We start from the raw sequence: 23807 nt of genomic DNA on the forward strand, positions 1-23807 counted from the left end.
CAGCCTTTCCTATGGGGTTTAAAATTATTTTTTTAAAGGCCTCCATAGTGTGGAGTGTGAAATGTTGACCCAAAACTATTATATCAGTGCCATGTAGTTCTAAAATAAAAATACCCTCTTCAACCATCTGTACTGCCCCAGATTCATTTTATTTGTTCTGTTTACCATGCAATTTCAACCAAACTGATGTCTCTGCCTGGCTTCACCCTCATGGTATGATTATCCAATGCCAAAGAGAACGAGCAAAGTGCTTGTCCTTGTGGTTTTTTTTTGTTATAAAATTTGTGATTTGCTTCCGATGACAACTACAGACATTCCAAAACAGGATACAAAATAGGAGATGCAATTACATCATCTTAAAAACCATAACATGCCAACATGTTAAAACCAGAAACAACAAATCTTATGTCCCCAGTAAAGGAGACTATTTGTAGCTCAGGGTTGAAATGATGAGGGGTCCTTGATACTCTCCAAACTTGGTTGTTCTCTTGCAGACATTTCATGATTCAAACTACTGCTAGCCCTGAAGATGTTACCTAATTTGGGTCAAGAAATGCCTGCAAGAAAACACCCAAACTCAGAGAGCACCAAGGATATCTAATATTATGTCCATAACAATTTGGTTTGCAGGAGTCAGCTCATTTCATTTCCTGAGTCTGAAGATAATTGTTGTTATGTTGAAAAAAAAATATTTACACTGAATTCCAATGATCTTGTCCATTTTTAATAGCATTACACCTGCAGTAGGTGCCTCTCCCATTACCTTCTATTGCTAAAGGCATCTATGCTAGTTAACAACCTGGTTTGGTTTTTAAGTGGCCCTGAATATCTACAAACATTGAAAATTAGCAAATGTATAAAATGTGGTGAGTCAGAAACCGGAATACATGAGCCTTACACATGAAAGCTGCTGGATGACTTTGGGCCAGTCACTCTATCGTACTCAATTTACCTCAGAAGGTAGTTGTGGGAAAACAGGATAAGGAAGAACTAGTAGATATATTCATCACCTTGAATGGTTTACAATGGTGATGTAAAAATAAATAACTAAATGTATTCTTTTCCTTTTTTAAAGTATTTTAATTTTTGTTAAATTTGCTCCATCCATCCATTGTAACAATACAATGAACATTCTAATATCAAGTAAGTATCTTAGGATCCAAAATGGTTCCCAAATCTGCATAGAAAAGCAAGGTAATTATATGATGAGAGAGGCCAGTTTGGCTAGGGATTTGCACACCCATCAAAAATTAGCTGTGGGTTGGGGCAACATTTATGCCCTCTGTGATTTGGAAGGTGGTAGGGAAGAAGGCACATAAGGAATCTAAAGATTTGGCTAGGCATTATAATGCTAGATTTAGAAGTCACAAGAATATAGAAAAAGTCATATAATTAACTATACCTCCTGTCCAGCATTGGAATAGGAGCCAACTAAATGCTCATGGGAACCTGAAAGCAGCACAGAAATCCAATAGCTTTCCCTGGTTTTGGAGCAAACTGTCAGTCACTGTTTATCACAGCAGTGTTTCTGTAAAGACCAGCATGCTTTCCAGGAAAATCCTCATTTTGTTATACTTAAATTAGTATATATAGTAAGTTACAATTCTGTACACAGTGATTTACAAGAAAGTATGTGAAAATTAAGGCCTAACTAAGATGAACAACCCCTTTCAAATCATGATCTCAAACCAGAATGACAGACTATCAAGCCTTGTTAATAGAAATCAGTTTTAGGCTTAGAATCCCTTGTTATCTTTCAACATTTAATGTAAATAGATTTTGGAAACTGACCTTAAATGGTAAGTTTCCCAAGGTTTGCACCAGGCACTTTCAAAATTCCTAAAAACTTTAGCTGAACCATAACTGTTTAAAATTTATACCCCTTATTAATTAAGCATATCATTTTGTTCCTCATCTTAAGTGGGGCTTGAAGGTACTTTAAATTTTGGCTGGATATTGCAGGAATTCTGGGCCTGACAATCTAAAGATGAAAGTCAAACATGAACCTTGGTTTCTGATAAACTGGGGCAGTTGAACATCATCACACTATAGTTTGGCATCCATGAGTCAATTCACACATTTCTTCAACAAAAAACCAAGGTTTCTTGCCATATTTATAAGCAATGTATAAATGTTGACCAATTTTATATATTGATGGAATTCTGGGAAATCCCACATTTTGAAATGCCCATATTTATTTGGAATCTATGAGCATAGAAATCAATGCTTTGCTTAAAATGGTACGTGAGAACAAGACAATTTTTAAAAACATGAGGTGATCACTTATTTTTATTCATTAATAGTTTAAAACTGGGTGGGAAAATAGGCACCATATTTTTTGGTGTATATGATGCACTCCCCCCCCCAAAAGTGGGTGGAAATGTCTGTGCATCTTATAGAGCGAATGTTGCTGAAGCTCCGCCTACTCGCCGGCCCCCACCCTTCGGCGTCTGTCTCCCAGCAATTTGCCTCCTTGAAGCAAACAGCAAACAGCCTGATAAGTTTCAGAACAGCCCGATTTAGCACATGCAGCTGATTGGCAGTTGGATCGGCCTCCTGGAATACCACTGATCAGCTGTTCCAGGCTGCAAGGATCACCACCACCCACTGACGCCATCGTGCATCCCTTTTTCAGCTTTCACATGTCCCATTTTTGGCCCGTTCCCGGCATCGGGAATAGGCGGAGATCTCCGCCGCCTGGAACAGGCCGAAAACAGGACATGCGTAGGCTGAAAATGGGGCACGCAGAGGCCAAAAATGGGATGCACAGAGACCAAAAATGGGATGCACGGACGCCAAAAATAGGATGCACAGAGACAGCGGCAATAGGTGGCAGTGGCGATGGGCGGCAATGGTGATGGGTGGTGGTGGTCCCTGCAGCCTGGAATGGCTGATAGGCAGTATTCCGGGAGGCAGATCCAACCACCAATCAGCTGCTCCTGCTAAATCAGGCTGTGCTGAAGCTGACCAGGCAGTTTGCTGTTTGCTGCAAGGAGGCAAATTGCTGGGAAGCAGAGGCAGATTTTTTTTTCTTGTTTTCCTCCCCAAAAGCTAGGTGCGTTTTACAGTTCGGAGCATCTTATAGTCTGAAAAATACAGTAAATATGGAAAAATCCATTGATTTTTGGTGATTTGCAATAGATTTCCAGCTGATTACCAATAGTGAGAATACAATGATTCTCTTGCCATCGTTGTAAACAGGGTGACAAAGAACGACAATTAACATTGCATATATCATGATCTATTTCGCATCATTTGCAAAACGATGTCATGACACCCATGACATTATAGGAGCATCTGTCAAATGAGTTTGTTTCATCAAATAGCCTCTACTGTTTAAATAGGGAGAGTTTAAGGTGCCAGGATTGGATATTTTTGTGGCAATGTTCTGTTCAGTTCTGTTGCTTAGAGCATAATTTCCTGGTCAGAATTCCATAATTCTAAATTTTCTAAGTGAGGCTTTTTGCATATACCCCAATTAATAGAGGTATATTGATAAATGCCAGGCTGGATGAATCACAAACTGGAATTAAGATTGACAGGAAAAATATCAACAACTGCAGACGATACCACTTTAATGGTAGAAAGTAAAGAGGAACTAAAGAGTCTCTAGATACGGGTGAAAGAGGAGAGTGCCAAAGTTGGCTTGAAACTCAGTATTAAAAAAAACTAAGATCATGACATCCAGTCTAATCACTTCCTGACCAATAGAAGGGGAAGAAATGGAAGTAGTGACAGATTTTATTTGGGGGGGGGCATGTTTCAAAAACACTGCAGATGGTGACTGCCATCATGAAATTAAAAGATACTTTCTCCTTGGGAGGAAAATTTGGCAAAGCTAGGCAGCATATTAAAATACAGAGACATCATTACATACATTACTACTGGCAAATCCATAGCTTTGACCGGATGGATCTTGCTGACAAAAGTCCATACAGTCAAAGCTATGGTTTTCCCAGTAGTAATGTATGGCTGTGAGAATTAGACCATAAAGAAGTCTGAACACTGAATGATTGATGCTTTTGAACTGTGGTATTGGACAAGACTCTGAAGAGTACCTTGGACTGCAAGGAAATCAAATCAGTTAATCCTAAAGGAAAACCCTGGTTGGCTTTCTGGAAAGACAGATACTGAAGTTGAAACTCAAGTACTTAAGCCTCCATATTTTTATTTATTTATTTATTTTTATTTATTTAGATTTTTATACCGCCCTTTCTCCCGAAGGACTCAGGGCGGTGTACAGCCAAATTATAAAACAGTACAATATACAATTAAAACAAAAACTTAAAATAAACATATTCCATAAATGGCCAAAATTTAAAACAATTAAATTTAAAACCCTTAAAATTCATAAATATCGCGGCGTCACATTGTTGTCATGTGATGCATCACAATTTTTCCCTTCGCTAAAACGGAGGTGGGTGGGGCCAGAGCGTGACACATCCTGCCTGTAGACCACGAGTTTGACACCCCTGAAATAAGAAGACTCATTGGATTTTTTTCCTCATTAAGATTTCCAACAATTATTACATATCTTCCATCTTCATCCAAAATTACCTGATGTTTTTCAAAATACACCCTATCTGATATCAGTGTTGCAACTCCTCTAGCTTTTGAAGTTCCAAATGCTTTTTCATATATTTGCATACCTTTTATATACATTCTATTTGAATCTTCAGATTTCTGATGGGTTTCTTGTAAAAATAAAATATCTGGTAAATCTCTTTTAATCTTAAATTCCAATCTTCTTCTTTTAATCTGATTCCCTGTACCCTTCACATTCCATGACATTATTTTTATGACTCCCATTTAAAATATAAATTTTTCAATCCTATCCCCGCATCTTCCTTTCTGTGCCCACAACCCAACATTAAACTCCCATATAACCAACATTTAACATATAAACAACGATAAGAAAACCAAAAAAAAAAGAAAAAACAAGACAAACAATAAAATACAAACAATCTTCTTCCCCCACATCCTCATCGGTTTCGCCTCTATAAAGAGAATGGGGGAGAGGGGACGTGCCAATGTCCGGGCCACTTCTTTCGGGCTGTCTATTTAAATTCATCACTCAAAAAAAAAAGATAGTGATGGTTCTCTCCCGCATTCGGCTTCGTATTAACAAGTGACACTTGTTAATTTATATTTACCGAATGAAAAACAAAGAGAATTTCTTGAAAAAATAACAAAAATTTTGGAGAATGAAAGTGTAGGGAAAGTAATTGTGGCTGGGGATTTTAATTTAATCAGAGATAAAATAGACAGTACTAACCCCACCCGCTGTGGAGGAGCAAATAAAATGGGGATTTTAAATAAGTGGATGCTTCGAAACGGCGTGGTGGATGTATGGAGAGAGGTCAAAGGAATTGAAAGAGTATATACTTTTTTCTCTAAGATATATAATACATATTCTAGAATTGATTATATTTTTCTTTCTAAAGATTTGTTGAATAATGTGGATAAGGTAGATGTGGGAATTTTTAAAGATTCTGATCATGCAGAAGTTATGGTGGATTTAGATTTTAATTTTGAGAAAAAAAGAAGCTATTGGAGATATGAGGAAAAACTGTATAAAAATGAAAAGGATAAAAAATGGATACTTAAAAAATTGGAGGAAAGTTGGAGATTAAATGATAACGGGGAGGTTAAATTTGAAATTGTTTGGGATGCGATGCAAGCGGTGTTTAGAGGGGAGAGTATTAAATTATCAAGTAGGAAATATAAAAATTATAAAATTAAAATGGAAAGAGATAAAAACCAAATTAAAGAATTGGAAAATCAATTTTTGCTTACTAAGGAAAAAAAAATTCTTCAGGAGCTTAATATGTTAAGAAATAAAATGATAGAAGAGGATACAGAGTTAGTAAAAAGAAATTTGAGATATTTAAATAGGAATTTTTTTGAATTTAGTAATAGAAATTGGCAAAGATGGCGAAAAATAAAAGAGAGAAGAGAGAAATTGGAGCTTTGATAGATGACAGAGGCATAAGATGTTATAAAAAATTAGAGAAATGTGAAGTGGTTAGAAATTTTTTCCAGAATCTATATTCAAAGAAACCAGTTAATCGGGGAAAATTGCAAAGCTATTTAGAAAAATATGTGGTAAAAATTGATCAAACATATAAGGAATTGATGGAAGAAGATATAACACAAGATGAGATTAATGGAATTATACAAAAAATAAAATTAGGGAAAGCTCCAGGTAAGGATGGATTACCTGCTGAGTTCTATAAAAAATTTAAAGAATTAATAATACCAAGATTGCAAAAATTATTCAATGGAATATTACATGGTGGAGAAGTACCTTCGTCATGGAATAGAACGGTGATATCCCTAATTCCTAAGCCAGATAAAGATTTAGAAAGGATTGAGTCCTATCGGCCCATTTCTTTAATTAATCAGGATGCAAAGATATTTACTGCTATTATAAGTAATAGATTAAATAGATTTATAGATAGATATATAAGTTATAACCAAGTAGGTTTCGTGAAGGGTAGATACATGAGTGATATTGTTAGAAGAGTATTAAATATTATAGATGTAGCTGAATATAACGGTGATAAAATTGGTATAGTATCATTGGATATTTTTAAAGCTTTTGATTCTGTACAATGGGAAACTATTAAAGTAATTGTGGAGGCTTTAGGCTTTGGTAATAAGTTTATACATGTTATTTCAAAATTGTATCAAAAAAGCAGTGCAAGAGTGAAGGTGAATGGAATATTAACTGAAGAGATAAAATTAGAAGCAGGTACGAGACAAGGATGTCCCTTGTCCCCAACATTATTTTTATTGGCTATGGAAATATTGACAAAAATGATAGAAAAGATGAAGAATTAGAAGGATATAAGGGTATAAGATAAATTTGTATGGATGATACTTTAATTATTTTGAAAAATGTAGAGAAAGACCTGAAAAGATATATAAGCATTTGATAGAATTTGAGGAAATGACAGGACTGAAAGTAAATTGGTCAAAGTCAGAATTATTGATGGATAGTAATGGTAATGAGTCTGAGAATATGCAAGAGCAATTTGGGATAAGGATTAAAACACATTGAAATATTTGGGTATAGTGCTTTCACTCAAGGTTAAAGAATTGAAAAAACTTAATTATGATGTGGTGATTAATGAAATTGAGAAGAAGATAGATAAATATAAAATGTTAAAGTTGTCTTGGTTTGGTAGAATTGCAATGTGTAAGATGATGTTGCTGCCCAAGTTCAACTTTTTATTCGAGATGCTACCGCTAAATTTGACAGAGAAAGATATTGAAGGATATCAGAAAAAATTGGATAAATTTTGTAATGGTGGCAAAAGACCTAGATTAGTGAAGAAAATGTGGTATCAAAATCAAAAGGAAGGTGGATTAGGAATCCCCAAATTATTTAATTATTACTGTGCGTATGGTATCCGGATAGTGGTAAAAATATTTAAAGGTGAAGATAACTATTGGAGAGACTTAGAGTTAAGGGATATAGAGAAATTTGGATCAAGGTGGTTTTTAGATAAAGCAAACTCAAAATGTGTAATTAGAAGTTATTGGTTAAAGGGATTAAGTAAAATGTGGAATAAATTTGTTAAAATTTTAATTCCGGATATAATCTTTTTGGGGGAGACAATTGGAATTTGGCCGATTAAAAATAATATAAAACGTAATGAAGTGATTAAAGAGGAAAATATAGAAATTATTAGAGATTGGATAAAAGTTATGGAAAATGAAAGGAGGAATAAAGAAATTATTGAAAAATTAGGGTTAAGTTGGTTTGAAAAAATACAGATAGAAAATGGACAAAAAATTAAGGAAAATTATTCGATAAATAGATGTGAAACTGAATTTGAATATTTAGTATCTCGGATTATGAAAGATGAAATTGGGCTAAAGGGACTCGTTAGTAGGGTTTATAAGATTATAAATTCTGATGAAAAATTACAAAGAGTGATGAGGACAAATTGGGAAAAAGATCTTAATATTGAAATACCAGAGTCAGATTGGAATGTGAATTGGAATAGTAGAATTATGAGAACTTTATCTATAAGGATTAAAGAGCATAATTATAAAGTTGTTTGAAATGGTATTTGACTCCAGTAAGATTGTCACAAATGGATAAAAAATTAGTAAAAATGTTGGAGATGTGAGATGGAATTGGGGACTTATGAACATATGTGGTATAAATGTGATAAGGTTAAAAAGTTTTGGCAACAATTGGAGAAAATGATATTTGAAATGATGGGGAAAGTAATAATATTGAGAGTGGAAACTATATTATTGTTGGTAATTAAGGAAATAGAATTAACAAAATATGAAAAAGAATTGATTAGAATTATGATTATAATAGGTAGAATTATAATAGCTAGATATTGGAAACTAGATGTGATTTTTAGAATAGAAGAGTGGAATTCTGAAATGTGGAAATTGGCTTTAAATGATAAAATGACATGTGATATTAAAATTAGAAGTGGTGTGTATAAAGAAGATATTTTCTGGAAGACTTGGAAACCATTTGTGGACTATGCGCTTGGAATATTGGACGCTTCGGTACCCGTACCTCGAGAACGTGGATTTTGGCAATCATGAGGATATATCCGAAGACCCAAATCTTCCTTTTTATGTATAGCACAAGGGTGTAATAATGTATTTTCTTTTTTTGTTTGTTGGAAAAAAGTAATAAAAAAATAAAAATAAAAATAAAAAATAAGAAGACTCATTGGAAAAGACCCTGATCGTGGGAAAGATTGATGGCAAAACGAGGAGGAGATGGCAAAGGATAAGATGGTTAGATAGTGTCATCAACATAGCGAACACAGATTTGGACAGGTATGCTATGGTATGTGGGGTTACAAAGAGTCGGGTACAATTTAGCAATGGAACAACAACAACAACAACTGGTAGAACTCTGGAACAAAACCAAACAGGTTCTTCCTGTATTTATAAGCAAAGCATAATAGGAAAGATATAAAGGGCTATTTTTGTTTCTTTTTAAGTAATTAAAAAGATATATTGGAATATATGACTAGATACATCCTCTTAATAAAATTCTCCCCATTCTTTCAGGATTTCTATTTTAGTACTGCATTAATATGAAAGACTAGTTTTTTGCGCAAATAGTTTAATTATTGTGATGAAGTAAATGTATCTGTCAAACATCTCCCTTCCATTTGAGTCATCCTAGGTAGACAAACAATTTAAGTGATAAATAGTAGCATTAAATCACTGTGTTTCAAATAGCTTATTTCTGTTCAAATATCTTATTTATGAGGCAGGTGTCTTAAAAGCACAGAGAAAATAGAATCTTACCCTTTTACACATTGTACTAAGCATGAGCCATAACTGTCTGATTTTGCACAACAGATGAAAACCCTAAACATGATTAACAAACCACAATGAATGGCTTCATATATCTTGCTAAGCCACTAACCAAGCTTATCATGGTTTAGCTGAGGGCCTGCTGAACTCTTTGGACTGGGGGTACATTAGGAAAGTTGTCACCCTCTCAGCCAAGCTTCACAACTCATCACTTTGCTGTCTCCTCAGAGACAGTAAACAACTAGAAAAGTGGCTTTATCTCACCAGTGTTCCCACCATAAGAAGAGTGGACAGAATCAAGAAAATAAGTGTGCCTAGATTTTCTGGGAATTTTTTTTTAATAAGATAAAACACCATAATCCAAGCTTGTCTCCACAGAAGCTTGTCTTGCCACCAAGGGAAGTAGAAGTGCCATCTGAGAACAGCAAAAAGTACTTAAAGAAATGTATTTTGGACAATCTTATAAAAAAGTAGGAATAATATTAGGCCTATGTTTCACACAGCAGAAGAGGCAGAACTTTGGCACTGAGTAAAAAGAAAAGAGGAGGCAAATAAACATAGAATCCACCATCTTTGCAATCAATCTTAAAATTCCAAAGATGGAATTCTAAGCATCATTCACTGAATATAATTCCATAATTTTAAGCATCAAAAATTATTCCTAAAATATTTACATTCCATTTTTTCATACAGACACACTTTCGCCAATCACCTGTCCATTAATCTGCCACCTGCATTTAATCAGCCATTTAAAAAACACTGAGCTTTATTTTAGGTTAATTATGGATTATAAATTAACAATAATTATACAATAAGAAGCCAAAGCTTCTTAATAACCTCCCCAGTTCAAGGATAAAACTAGCATCATCTATGTATAGCAAAATAAAGCAATGGTTTACCAACCAGACTAGATGGCAGACAATATTCAATGTACCAAAAAACCCTCCTAATTAATGATGTAGGTGGTAGATTACCACAGGACTAACAAGTAACCTTGTTTGATACTTTTCCAGTTACAGATAGCTGGCCTTTCTTGAATGGATGTCACCACAGAAAATATGCATCTCTTACTCTACTGTAATGCTGACTTGAGGTCAACAACAGCTTACAAAGAGTGATAATTATCTGGAATTAAATCTGCCACCATTAATTTATAAACCTGTCTTTAGATGTGATTATAGTGTATCTGTGACAGAAAAAAATGGGCCTGAATCAGGAGCCTTCCCATCCTATCTATATATATATCTGTGGAAATCAAGTCCTTGCCAGTGGTTTGATAGTTGCTTAATCAATCAACATCATGATAATTGTGGCCATCCTTTAACACCTTCTAAGTGAAATGTAAGGTATTGTGTGAGAACACTTTAATGTAAAGTAATTTTCTCATTCTTCCAAAACGTAATTCTATGATTAGGGTTCTCTTTTCTTAAAGCCACCCCAAGTTACTAATGTAATCCTTGGTTTACAACCATTTGTTTAGTGACCATTCAAAGTTACAATGGCACTGAAATAAATGATTTATGACTGTTTTTCACATTTACGATCCCCATGGTCAGGTGACCAAAATTTGGATACTTGGCAATTGTTTCATACCATGCTTCTCCGAAAATAAGACCGGGTCTTATATTAATTTTTGCTCCAAAAGACGCATTAGGGCTTATTTTCTGGTTAAGTCTTATTTGGGGAAAATACGTTACTAAATTTACCTATCTGGCTGACCATCTTAACTGGGCCTTATTTGGGGGATAGGGCTTATATTACGAGCACCCTGAAAAATCATGCTAGGACTTATTTTCCGGTTGGATCTTATTTTCGGGGAAACAGGGTATTTATGACGATTGTAGTGTCCCGGGGTCATGTGATCATCTCTTGCACCTTCTGACAAACAAAGATCAATGGGGAAGCCAGATTCAACTATGTTACTAACGGAACAACTGCACTAATTCAGTTAACAAGTATGCCGGAAAGGTGACAGGGAAAAAACTCACTTAACTTAACTTGCTTAGCAACAGAAATTTTGGGCTCAATTTTGGTTGTAAATTGAGGACTATCTGTACTGTTGCAAAATATCAAACTGAAGGAGTCAGAGAATGATGAAGATTATTATCATCATAATTTAAAAGTGCCTTATAAATGGGTAAATTCATTTTAAAAGCCATGCTTTTTAAGTTTTGGGAGCTTATATATGAAGCAGATTTAAAATGTTATTTATGAACCACAGGGGGTGTTTCTGGAGCAAAATGAAGCTCTTAGAGATGCAATAACAAGAGATGTGTTGTTTTCCTTCTCAGACTGAGGATTTAAGAGAGACAAGAAAGTTCACAGCTCAGCATGTATTTACATCTTGACAGCACAACAGCTTTGCAATTTCAGCAGAAAAGGCCTTTTTTCTTTGACAGCCTAATTTATTTGACTCCTGTAAACAGAAACTGGAATTCCAAACACAACAGTGTGTCCTGTAAAATCTAAATGTTATTATCTCCTTTATAGGCATCAATCTTAGGGTTGAAAACACCATGAAAATCAACATGTCTTAAGATGGCACTGGATATTTTTTTCTTGCTAAGACTCTTAAGGATTGACCAGCTAATCTACATATTGGCCACCCATGTAGAATGGAGACATTGTACTACCTAGATGATATTTATTTTATAATCCTGTCAAAGACTGTCAAAGACACAAAATGGTTGTGGGGGAGATCAGGGTAAGTCTGAGCACATTTTCTCAGGTCAAATGGGATCAGCCAAGTTCTTCTAGACTGCCAGATTTATTCTGTTTCAAGTGGAAGATCAGATCTCCACCAGCTTTTCTCAACCTGGAAGTCATATAAATTAGGAAATTCTGGAGGTGCAAACACATAAACTGGAGGAAGGATGTCTAGTTAGATAAGGTTCACATTTTTATTTAGTAAAAAAAGGAGTCTTATATATTGGATACACGTAATGGCCTTCAATCTGGTTTATGGAAGGCATCTTGGAAAGTTTCTTCACTAGGAAAGTTTCTCCACCAATCTTGAGTCTGCAAGTATACTGAAATTAAATTTGTTGCCCCCATTGCCAATCCTATTGTTCCTTCTGTTTTAAATAGCTGAAGTCAGCTGACTTCTAATCAACTGTTAAGTAATACTGCTTAATTGATTTTAATCACTTTTAGGCTGCTCTTGGGCAGAGTCCGAATAAGGAGGAATATCAGTAAAGTTCCATGAAGATATGGAGGGCAAAGTGAACAAAGCCCCTAAATTTCATACATTCCCATCTCAATTTCATACAGACCTACTTTTACAAGTGATACAAGTAGGAGGGGCACAGAAAGAAATATGACGCAACAGAGATAGAAAACAATAAAGTTCTGGACAGTTGCAAATCTAGCCATTCCCCAGTAACACTGGTCAAACCATAGGCAACAAGGTGGACAGTGCTAGTCAGTCAAAATCATATGAAAATGCCAGCATATGTTGTAATACAGACCTTCCGCATGGATGCCAGCTTTGCCCTTCCCAAATTAAAAGTAGCATTTCCACTTTGATGGGAAGTGCTAAGTAAGTACCCCAATCTTACGGGACCGCCTGCTGTTACCACATGCCTCCCACCGACCCGTACGCTCCCATAGAGAGGGACTTCTCAGGGTGCCGTCCGCCAAACAATGTCGGCTGGCGGCCCCCAGGGGAAGGGCCTTCTCTGTGGGGGCTCCCACACTCTGGAACGAGCTTCCCCCGGGTTTACGTCAAATACCTGACCTTCGGACATTCCGTCGCGAACTGAAGACACATCTTTTTATTCACGCGGGGCTGGCTTAAATTGGATTTTAAAAGTGAATTTTAGCAATTTTAAATGGGGTTTTAATTGACAGTAATTTTTAATTTCAGGCTAATTTTAAATAAGTTTTTTAAAGGTATTTTAATGTGTATATTTGTATTGTTGGTTTTATCTTGCCTGTACACCGCCCTGAGTCCTTCGGGAGAAGGGCGGTATAAAAATCAAATCAAATAAATAAAATAAATAAATAAATAAATCTTCATTACACTAGCTAGTGCTCCCCAGATGTAACCACATATCCTTGGCTTCAGAGGCAAATGCTGCAAAACTGTTACCTTTGGAACAGCAACTAAGTTAATTAACATCTGAAGCAGGGGTGAAATTCAGCTGCTTCTATCTGGCTTGCGTGATCCAGTAGGAACAACTGCGCGAAGCCCCACCCACCCAGGCGGACATCATGATGTCCCGTTTTTGCAACAATTTTCAGCCTCTGTGCATGCGCAGAAGGCTTTGCTCATCGGCAGCGTGCGCACATTTGCGAACCGGTAGGGAAGGTAAATGAATTTCACCCGATCTGAAGTTAATCAGTTCAGCAGCCAAGCTTGCTAGAAATCCCATATCATCACAAGTATACACTGACTTCAGATCTATGCAGCTCTTTCATAAGGAAAAAAATTGTGATACAACTATAGAGTATTTCAGAGACACAGTGCGGTAAGAAAGCCTGTGATAGCTACGCGTAGATGCACTATCACTGACTTATAGCTGGATATTTGAAAGCTGTATTCTATATGCTGTACATGTAGTCCTCACTATTCATTCAGCAATGGTTGAAAGTTACAATGGTGCTGAAAAAACAATTTTACAGCCCATTTACGATCTTTGTCGTGTTCCTCAATCATCTGACTGCCATTATAGTTATTACGTGTTATCCTGTCCCTGAACTGTGTTTTTCTTTTTTGCCCTCTTACAAAGCAGAGAGATTGGAAAGAAAATAAGTTGTTTGCTCTTCTACACATCAGAAAGCAGTGTGACCATGCCAGCAGTCTGGCACTGGAGGTAATGGCATGGTAGGAAACAGCTTAAGGTACTCTCTTGAAGTCTCTTCCTCTCCAATCTCTTCTTTGTCTGATCCATTTTTCCCTTCCTCTCAGAAATACTGGAAAGGGATTTCAAGAGAGTAAAATGTTTGCTGTTCTACACATCAAAAACAATACAATCACTTCAGTAAGAGGGAAAGTGTCAAGCAACTTAGGAACCACCTTTCTTAGCAAAGTTGCCAGTCCCAAATAAGGTTGTTAAGCAAGGAGTATCTGCATCAGCAAAAGTTCTTCTATTATGTTTAAGGTGTTTCCATAAAAAAGAAAGGATGTTGCAGACAACTCTGGTGCAGTTTTCATAGCGATATTCCGCATGCTTGCCATTAGCTTCTGCTACCTAAGTAAGAAATTCCTTGTGCCAACATTGTCAGGAGTAAATACTCTTCCGACATAAATTGGCTTGAAAGTGTATTAACTGATAATTTCATATGAAAAACACTGGCTTCTATGTTTTCAATATGCTCAGGTTTAAGCTCAGTCTTAAGGACTTGTAGTTATGTATGTAAACAGAGCACCATGACTTCAATGCCCTATGATAGGGGTGTCAAATTTGTGTCGTCACGGCAGCATCATGTGACATATCGTGATTTCCCCCCCCTTTGCTAAACCAGGTGGGGGCATGGCCAGCACGAGATGCATCCGGCCCGTGGGCCGCAAGTTTGACAGCCCTGCTCTATGATGTTCTTTACCAACTGGGTATCCTCCACGTGTCTTTAATTACAAAAGCCATCATCCCTATGGCCATGATAACCTGAAAACAAAATGAGCTGAAATGCAGCACATCTGGCAAATACAATTGGAGAAGCCTATTCTCTACCACTGTTATCCAAATCATACATAGGAGGATAATCCAAAACTGATGGACAGTACATGGCCCTTGCAATTTTTGTTATTCCTGGAATCTTCCTAAACCAACCAATCAAAATTTGCCAGCAAAAAGCCAAAATTCAATTAGATGAATCTTTTTCTCTTTGGTGGAAAATAGAACCCGGTTTAATACACCTATTCCACTTTCCTAAAATAAAATAAAATAAAACTGAATCTTGGGCCACAGGATGGCATTTTCTTTCTTGACAAGCTATTTATTTTTATTCTTTAAAACTTCTCTCCTTTTCTTTAAAGTACCGTATTTTTCAGAGTATAAGACACACCTTTCCCCCACCCTAAAAGGGGGTGAAAATTGAGGTGCGTCTTATACACGGAATGTAGCCCTTCCCACCAACTGGCCCCCACCCTTTGTCCTCTGCCTCCCAGCAATTTACCTCCTTGCAGCAAGCAGTAAGAAGAAACAGCCCATTTCAGCTTCAGCACAGCCTAATTAGCACAATTGATTGCCCCTTGGATCAGCCTCCCAACTCCCAGCTGTTTTGTGGGGGCCTCTGCTGCTTGCTGCAAGGAGGCAAATTGCTGGGAGCAGATTTTTTCTTTTCTTCTGCTAATCAAGCTATGCTGAAAACGAAAATGAAAGTAAAGCAGGCTATTTGCTGTTTGCTGCAATGACGCAAAATTGCTGGGAGGCAGAGGCAGATTTCTTTCTCTTGTTTTCCTCAACAAAAAAGGTAGGTACGTCTTATAGTCCAGAGAGTCTTATACTCTGAAAAATACGGTAATGAATTCCCAAACTGGCTGGAAATTCAGACTTGGAATCTCTGGACATGTGGGAGGAACCAAACTGGAAAAGGCAAAGCTCAGAGATTCCAAAGAAAGATCCATCTTTCCATTTGCTAAATCTAATTTCTGCGTGGCATTAAGGAAAAATAGCCAGTGGAGGAAATGGTTATGATATTTCAGTTTAACTGCAAAAGGAAGAAAAAAGTGAGAGGTTGAAGGCTGTAACTGCAATAGGATGAAACAATCTGTGTTTGAGGATGATCCAAAAAAGAGGGGTGATTGCAGGTTAGGGCTATAAAAAAAATTAAGATGCTAAATCAAGGACAACATGTCAAATTATTCTGGGAAATGTTAGATGCAGAGGACAGACATGAATGTGATATTGGAACTGGCCAGTGCAACAGGAGGCAGTTTCTCCCCATAAAAATTTAGCCATCTGTTTGACCATCAGCCATATGAGCTTAAAATGCCAGGGCAGAGCAAGCAGCAAGAATAAACTTTTGGCACATCATTACAATTGTCTTGAAGTGTTCTTCTTGCATTTGGGATTCATCAGTCATATAACACCACCCAAGCTGGAAGTAGTCAAGAAATAAAATGCATGAAAAAGTTAGCTGCCATAAAATGAAAAGGAGATACCCGGTTTTAAAAATCCTACACCAGAGGTTGTCAACCAGCAACACAATGACTATCTAATTACGCAAATGTGCTTGCACCCTTTTCTCCTGCATCAGCAATTCAGTATCAAACTGAATGCAAAATGGATTTGCAACACTGAAATTGTTTTAGTGCAGGATAGGAGCTTATGCCCTTCAATTGTTTAAACAATCATTTTTAGTGTACATCACTATTGTCTATCAAGTCTGGAGCTGTTGAGAATCACCGTATAGGAACACCTAGAAGCCTAGACAGTCTTCAAGCTAAGCTTAAATGTTCTTCATGAGTATATGGAGGGTTTTTTTCCCCTTTCTCTTCCAATCATCCCAAGCCAGAAACTGCCTGGATGAAGTTGAGGGGACTTGGAGTTTAATTCATGGTAGAGCATTAAGTCAGGGAAGGCTACTATAAAGGGATTGAATTAGAATAGTGCAGAACAGTGATTCCCAAACTGGCTGGAAATTCAGACTTGGAATCTCTGGACATGTGGGAGGAACCAAACTGGAAAAGGCAAAGCTCAGAGATTCCAAAGAAAGATCCATCTTTCCATTTGCTAAATCTAATTTCTGCGTGGCATTAAGGAAAAATAGCCAGTGGAGGAAATGGTTATGATATTTCAGTTTAACTGCAAAAGGAAGAAAAAAGTGAGAGGTTGAAGGCTGTAACTGCAATAGGATGAAACAATCTGTGTTTGAGGATGATCCAAAAAAGAGGGGTGATTGCAGGTTAGGGCTATAAAAAAAATTAAGATGCTAAATCAAGGACAACATGTCAAATTATTCTGGGAAATGTTAGATGCAGAGGACAGACATGAATGTGATATTGGAACTGGCCAGTGCAACAGGAGGCAGTTTCTCCCCATAAAAATTTAGCCATCTGTTTGACCATCAGCCATATGAGCTTAAAATGCCAGGGCAGAGCAAGCAGCAAGAATAAACTTTTGGCACATCATTACAATTGTCTTGAAGTGTTCTTCTTGCATTTGGGATTCATCAGTCATATAACACCACCCAAGCTGGAAGTAGTCAAGAAATAAAATGCATGAAAAAGTTAGCTGCCATAAAATGAAAAGGAGATACCCGGTTTTAAAAATCCTACACCAGAGGTTGTCAACCAGCAACGCAATGACTATCTAATTACGCAAATGTGCTTGCACCCTTTTCTCCTGCATCAGCAATTCAGTATCAAACTGAATGCAAAATGGATTTGCAACACTGAAATTGTTTTAGTGCAGGATAGGAGCTTATGCCCTTCAATTGTTTAAACAATCATTTTTAGTGTACATCACTATTGTCTATCAAGTCTGGAGCTGTTGAGAATCACCGTATAGGAACACCTAGAAGCCTAGACAGTCTTCAAGCTAAGCTTAAATGTTCTTCATGAGTATATGGAGGGTTTTTTTCCCCTTTCTCTTCCAATCATCCCAAGCCAGAAACTGCCTGGATGAAGTTGAGGGGACTTGGAGTTTAATTCATGGTAGAGCATTAAGTCAGGGAAGGCTACTATAAAGGGATTGAATTAGAATAGTGCAGAACAGTGATTCCCAAATGAGTTAGTAATATGGTTAACTATACTGTGCAAATACAGTCATGTTTTTTTATTATCATTATGAAATTATAAACATTCTCTCCCTACCCCTCAAGATGTCAAGCTGGAAACAAGGAAACTGACTTGTACATGAAAGCCAGCTAGGTGACTTTGGGCCAGTCATTCTCTCTCAACTTAACACACCTCACAGGATTGTTGTCGGGACAACAAGAGAAGGAAGCAGTATTAGGGTATGTTTGCCACCTTGAGTTATTTATAAACACAATAAAGGCAAGATATAAAGAAACAAACCTTAAACTTTAAATAACATTATTGTCTAATAAAATAACACAAATTAAGAGACTGCAGAGCCTTATTTTAAAATAAAAATGTGTCATAGTAATTAACTGAATCACCCTTACTGATCACCTTTACTGATATAAATAACGGGCAGGTATATACAGTAATTGAAACTAAGTATTAAAAAGTCATCAATTATATTTATATTTATTTGCTAGCTTTAACATCATTATGTAAATCTGGACAATGTGCAGGCAATCCCATGTATATCTTACTCAAAGATAGGTTACACTGAAGGTTCCTCTGAGAATTAAATATGGGATTGTAGCCATAATGGCAGCACCTCAAAGATGCTGGCTAAAGAGTAGTTTAACATACAATGATGTAATTCTAGCTAAAGATAAAATACGCAGTATAGAACCTTTTATACCAGCAGTGGAGAATATCTGAATCATCCTGATATTATGATCAAAATTATTAAGACTTTATGAAGTACCTATGTTAAGTTCGCAATACTATACTGGGAAAGAAATACCATTGAAATTCAGCAGGTAGTAGCACCCATACAAATTGTGCATCTTTTAGGAAATGTTATTTCCCAATAAACCCCAATAAGATTAAGGGGCTGCCTGCAATCTTAACTCATCCTTGAAACATTTAAAGGTTCAGTCTGGATGCATCTTTCAGACCTTTCAGAGGGGAAAACTAAAATATCTGGCAATTGTAGTTCAATATTTGGGAGAAAAAATGAACAGGGAGAACTTAATATAGAATAGAATTTTCATTGCCCAAGTGTGATTGGACACACAAGGAATTTGTCTTGGTGCATATGAAATTACTGACAGGATATCTTCAATGTTAAGGACAACAACGTCACCTGTAGCACAACAGAGCAGCAGGTGATTTATCAAAGACTGTCAGAAAGTTTTGTTTCAAATTGCGGGCATCTTTCCAAAGCACCCTATTGATTTTAGCAACCCTCCCAAATGAGTTAGTAATATGGTTAACTATACTGTGCAAATACAGTCATGTTTTTTTATTATCATTATGAAATTATAAACATTCTCTCCCTACCCCTCAAGATGTCAAGCTGGAAACAAGGAAACTGACTTGTACATGAAAGCCAGCTAGGTGACTTTGGGCCAGTCATTCTCTCTCAACTTAACACACCTCACAGGATTGTTGTCGGGACAACAAGAGAAGGAAGCAGTATTAGGGTATGTTTGCCACCTTGAGTTATTTATAAACACAATAAAGGCAAGATATAAAGAAACAAACCTTAAACTTTAAATAACATTATTGTCTAATAAAATAACACAAATACTAATTGATTGATAATATCAGAAGTATTGATATACCCTACTTTCCCATCTAAGAAAGGCAGACCACATCAAACATTATTCTTTTTGTAACTCAGAAATGGGAAAGAAGCAGAGTTGAACACTGCCAGTTAACACTCATAGATATATAGTGGCAAATTAAGGCTATGAACAATCTTCATAAAAACCACATATTACAACTGTGCGTCTATGAATCAGATCAGTCCTGGCCATTTTTTCTCTCTGCAACACCCAAAGCACAAGCAAAGAACACTTAGCTTAAAAGTAGATAAGTGTGAAGCTTACTGCTGATAACAGGATCCTAGGTCTGCCTCCCATTAATGGAAGCCGGGTAGGTGGAATAATTTAAAATTGCTGCCCAGTCTGTACATGCTTAGCCAGGAGTTAAGTAAAATGCACAGCACAACTGAGTTGTTACAAATATGTTCCAATAAGCTTAATAACACAAATTAAGAGACTGCAGAGCCTTATTTTAAAATAAAAATGTGTCATAGTAATTAACTGAATCACCCTTACTGATCACCTTTACTGATATAAATAACGGGCAGGTATATACAGTAATTGAAACTAAGTATTAAAAAGTCATCAATTATATTTATATTTATTTGCTAGCTTTAACATCATTATGTAAATCTGGACAATGTGCAGGCAATCCCATGTATATCTTACTCAAAGATAGGTTACACTGAAGGTTCCTCTGAGAATTAAATATGGGATTGTAGCCATAATGGCAGCACCTCAAAGATGCTGGCTAAAGAGTAGTTTAACATACAATGATGTAATTCTAGCTAAAGATAAAATACGCAGTATAGAACCTTTTATACCAGCAGTGGAGAATATCTGAATCATCCTGATATTATGATCAAAATTATTAAGACTTTATGAAGTACCTATGTTAAGTTCGCAATACTATACTGGGAAAGAAATACCATTGAAATTCAGCAGGTAGTAGCACCCATACAAATTGTGCATCTTTTAGGAAATGTTATTTCCCAATAAACCCCAATAAGATTAAGGGGCTGCCTGCAATCTTAACTCATCCTTGAAACATTTAAAGGTTCAGTCTGGATGCATCTTTCAGACCTTTCAGAGGGGAAAACTAAAATATCTGGCAATTGTAGTTCAATATTTGGGAGAAAAAATGAACAGGGAGAACTTAATATAGAATAGAATAGAATAGAATAGAATAGAATAGAATAGAATAGAATAGAATAGAATTTTTCATTGCCCAAGTGTGATTGGACACACAAGGAATTTGTCTTGGTGCATATGAAATTACTGACAGGATATCTTCAATGTTAAGGACAACAACGTCACCTGTAGCACAACAGAGCAGCAGGTGATTTATCAAAGACTGTCAGAAAGTTTTGTTTCAAATTGCGGGCATCTTTCCAAAGCACCCTATTGATTTTAGCAACCCTCCCAAACGCAACTGCCTTTTTTAAAAAAATATCACGTTGAATACCACTTTGGGTTTATGCGTTCACATTTTGACGCAGCCGTCCTGCTCGCTTGCCTGCCTGTCTGCCTGCCTTTCAGCTCTCTGGCTCCCAGTCTCCCCAGTGCTTACCAAAGGAAATGCCTCCACTAGAAAAGGCCAGGGAGAATTCGGCGGCCACTTAAAGACACCTCTAATCTGGCCGACTAAACCAGGCTGGACCTCCATCCACACAAACCCTTGGAAGAATTGCTTCGGTATTTCTGTTTTCCCCTTTCCCTTCTTTTTTTTAAAGTGTCACAAAGTTCTCCTTTTAGCTCCAACAGATTGAAAACAGCTGGGCTACCGCTCAGGCAACCCTCCAGAAACATCCATTCCCCTGCGTGAACAGAACCAGTCCATAAAAATCTAGAAACCAGACACTTTTTTTTTTTTTTGCTACTGATTCCCGCACCGGGACATTATTTCCTCCCCCCCACCTCCAGCCCTCCCTTGTCCCCGCACCCGCTTCGCCTCTCTCAACTTCCCATTGCCCGAGGAAGCGAATCCTACCCTGGATTTTTCAAGGCTCGGGGAAACTTCCCAGAAGTTGGCGCGCAACAGGCGGCTGCCGTTCCTTCTTCTACCTGAGCGAAGAGTTCGGCCGATGTTTATTATAAAAAATTTTTTTTAAAAAAAAAAAGGCGGCCGCTTCTCCGGCTCCTTCGAAGGAGGAGGAAAAAAAAATTCGCCCGGAGCTCGGATCCTGGGGCGGGGGACTCAAAATACACGCAACTCGGTGGAGAAGGAAACGCGAGCACGCCTCGCCCTCAAATCCCAAACGCTCCAGCATCGGTGGGGTTGGAGCTCACCACGCTGGTCGCATAAAACAACGAAAAGACCTCCCAATATTCCACCCTTGCATCCCCTGCTAGACCCCCCCACCCCACCCCAAAACCCAAACCAACCAGTGCGCCCTACCTCCGTTTGCAGCCAGGCGCGGGGAGACGGGCTGGGCTTGTGCCCTGCCTTCTTGGCGCCGCGTCTTCGCCACGGTGCATGGAGCTCTGGGACAAAACAGCTACGCCCCCGGCTGCGCCCCCCAGCCTGCTTGGCCGTTGCGGCCGCTTTACTTGTCACAGCCACAGCGCTTGTTACCACCGCCGCCGCCCCCCGCCGCCTCTTCTTCTCCTTGCCATGGCTGCCTGCCCCGGGCGAGAGTTGGGGAGCTCAATCGCCGGGCTGGGGACAGGGAGGTGTGGTTGGAGTGGCGGGGGGGGGGGAAGAACCAGCTTCTGGGTTGGAGGGGGGGGGCAAAGGCGAAAGGGTTAAACCTTTTTAGGACGGGCTTGTTCTCTCCTTGTTGTTGTTGTTGGGGGGGGGGGACACCGCTGGCTGGTCGGTCGCGGCCTGAGGCGGGCGGATGGTTGAGGGGAGGTTCCTGCCTTCGTGGGAGCTCTGATTGCTGGCCCGGCCGCCAAAAGAGGAGTTGCGAATTGGTGCGTGTCACTTTTTGCCCAGATATTAATATCGACCTTTCCCCCCCCCCTTTTTTTTTTGTCAGTCGGGCGCCTCCCTGCCTAGTGCGAGAACTTTAATGCTTGCATTAAATGCATTCAATGTCTGCAAACGGAGCGATTTAAGAATCTCAGCAATAGCTATCCAATTTCTTGGTGGGGAGGGGGGGAATTCAAAAGGAGTGACAGGGGGCGAGCCAAACTTTCCCCACCCAGTGCTGACCTTTTTCTAATATTTTTCCTTTTTGCCTACTTGTGAGCAGATTTTTGGCCTTCCCATACTTGGGTTGTCAATATGCTTGTATACTGACTGACGGGATACTTGTGGTGTCAATATATTGAATTACAAATGTGGGGCAGCTGCCAGGATACCTTTTCCTGGGCTGAAGGCTTCACCAGGCATTTGAAACCATGCCTGGAGCCGTTTCTCCCCCCCCAACCCCAGCCCAAAGACAGAAAACAGCTTTTATTTTATTTACAATGAAAGTCCGCTAAAGATAGTTGCAACAATTGCCTCTTGTAATCACTATGCAATATTCCTGCAGAGGCATTTTGTTTAATTCAACATGGGTGGGGGATAAATCAGTGGTGAAATCCTATTTTTTTACCACCGGTTCTGTGGCTTGGTGGATGTGGTGTGGCTTGGTAGGTGTGGCTTGGTGGGCATGGCAGGGGAAGGATACTGCAAAATCCCCATTCCCTTTCCACTCCTGGGGGAAAGATATTGCAAAATCTCCATTCCCACCCCACGCTGAGGCCAGCCAGAAGTGGTATTTGCCGGTTTTCCAACTGTTTAAAATTTCCAATACCGGTTCTCCAGAACCTGTCAGAACCTGCTAGATTTCACTCCTGGGATGAATGCTTCAGGAAATGGATATGGAAGAAAGAATCAGTTCAGGACTAGTGAGAAAACAATATAAATAAAAGTACAAACTCAGATGAAATAGTCAGTGGGTTGAATTTAGTATTTAAGGAATGGTATGAAGGTGATTGATATGGATGAAGTGGGCTTCATTGTCTAAACATCAGGGATGGGCCTACAATGTCTGGCTACTTTTGCTGGGGGGGAAAAGATGAAAATGTCAAACACCTCTTGAAAATTGGTAGTCCAGCTGGGCCACAATGACTACACCCAGAAACGTCTGGGAAACTGAACTGGTGATTGGGGGAGCACCTGGTAATCAAATTATGGTTAGTTCTTGGGTGGGAGACCTTCAGAAAATGTTAGGGCTGCAGACTAGACTGCACAAAGAAAATGGTAAATTACTTCCATA

At 38.1% G+C, this 23807-nt stretch overlaps 1 protein-coding gene across 4 annotated transcripts in view; it reads right to left on the reverse strand.

Moving 5' to 3' along the window:
• GHR (growth hormone receptor) overlaps positions 1 to 22370 on the reverse strand; it is a 163829-nt gene extending 141459 nt beyond the window's left edge. For 2 of the 4 annotated variants that reach the window (XM_058169878.1, XM_058169875.1), the window contains exon 1: positions 21998 to 22369. The gene's annotated coding sequence lies outside the window, so the exon portion shown is untranslated. Of the gene's footprint in view, positions 1 to 21589; positions 21878 to 21997 lie in introns of those variants that run through there. The other 2 variants (XM_058169877.1, XM_058169876.1) reach the window with 2 other exon arrangements.
• Positions 22371 to 23807: the final 1437 nt, after the last annotated feature.

This window comes from Ahaetulla prasina, chromosome 2 (assembly GCF_028640845.1).
Source record: "Ahaetulla prasina isolate Xishuangbanna chromosome 2, ASM2864084v1, whole genome shotgun sequence".
In the NCBI taxonomy this organism is placed as follows: domain Eukaryota; kingdom Metazoa; phylum Chordata; class Lepidosauria; order Squamata; family Colubridae; genus Ahaetulla; species Ahaetulla prasina.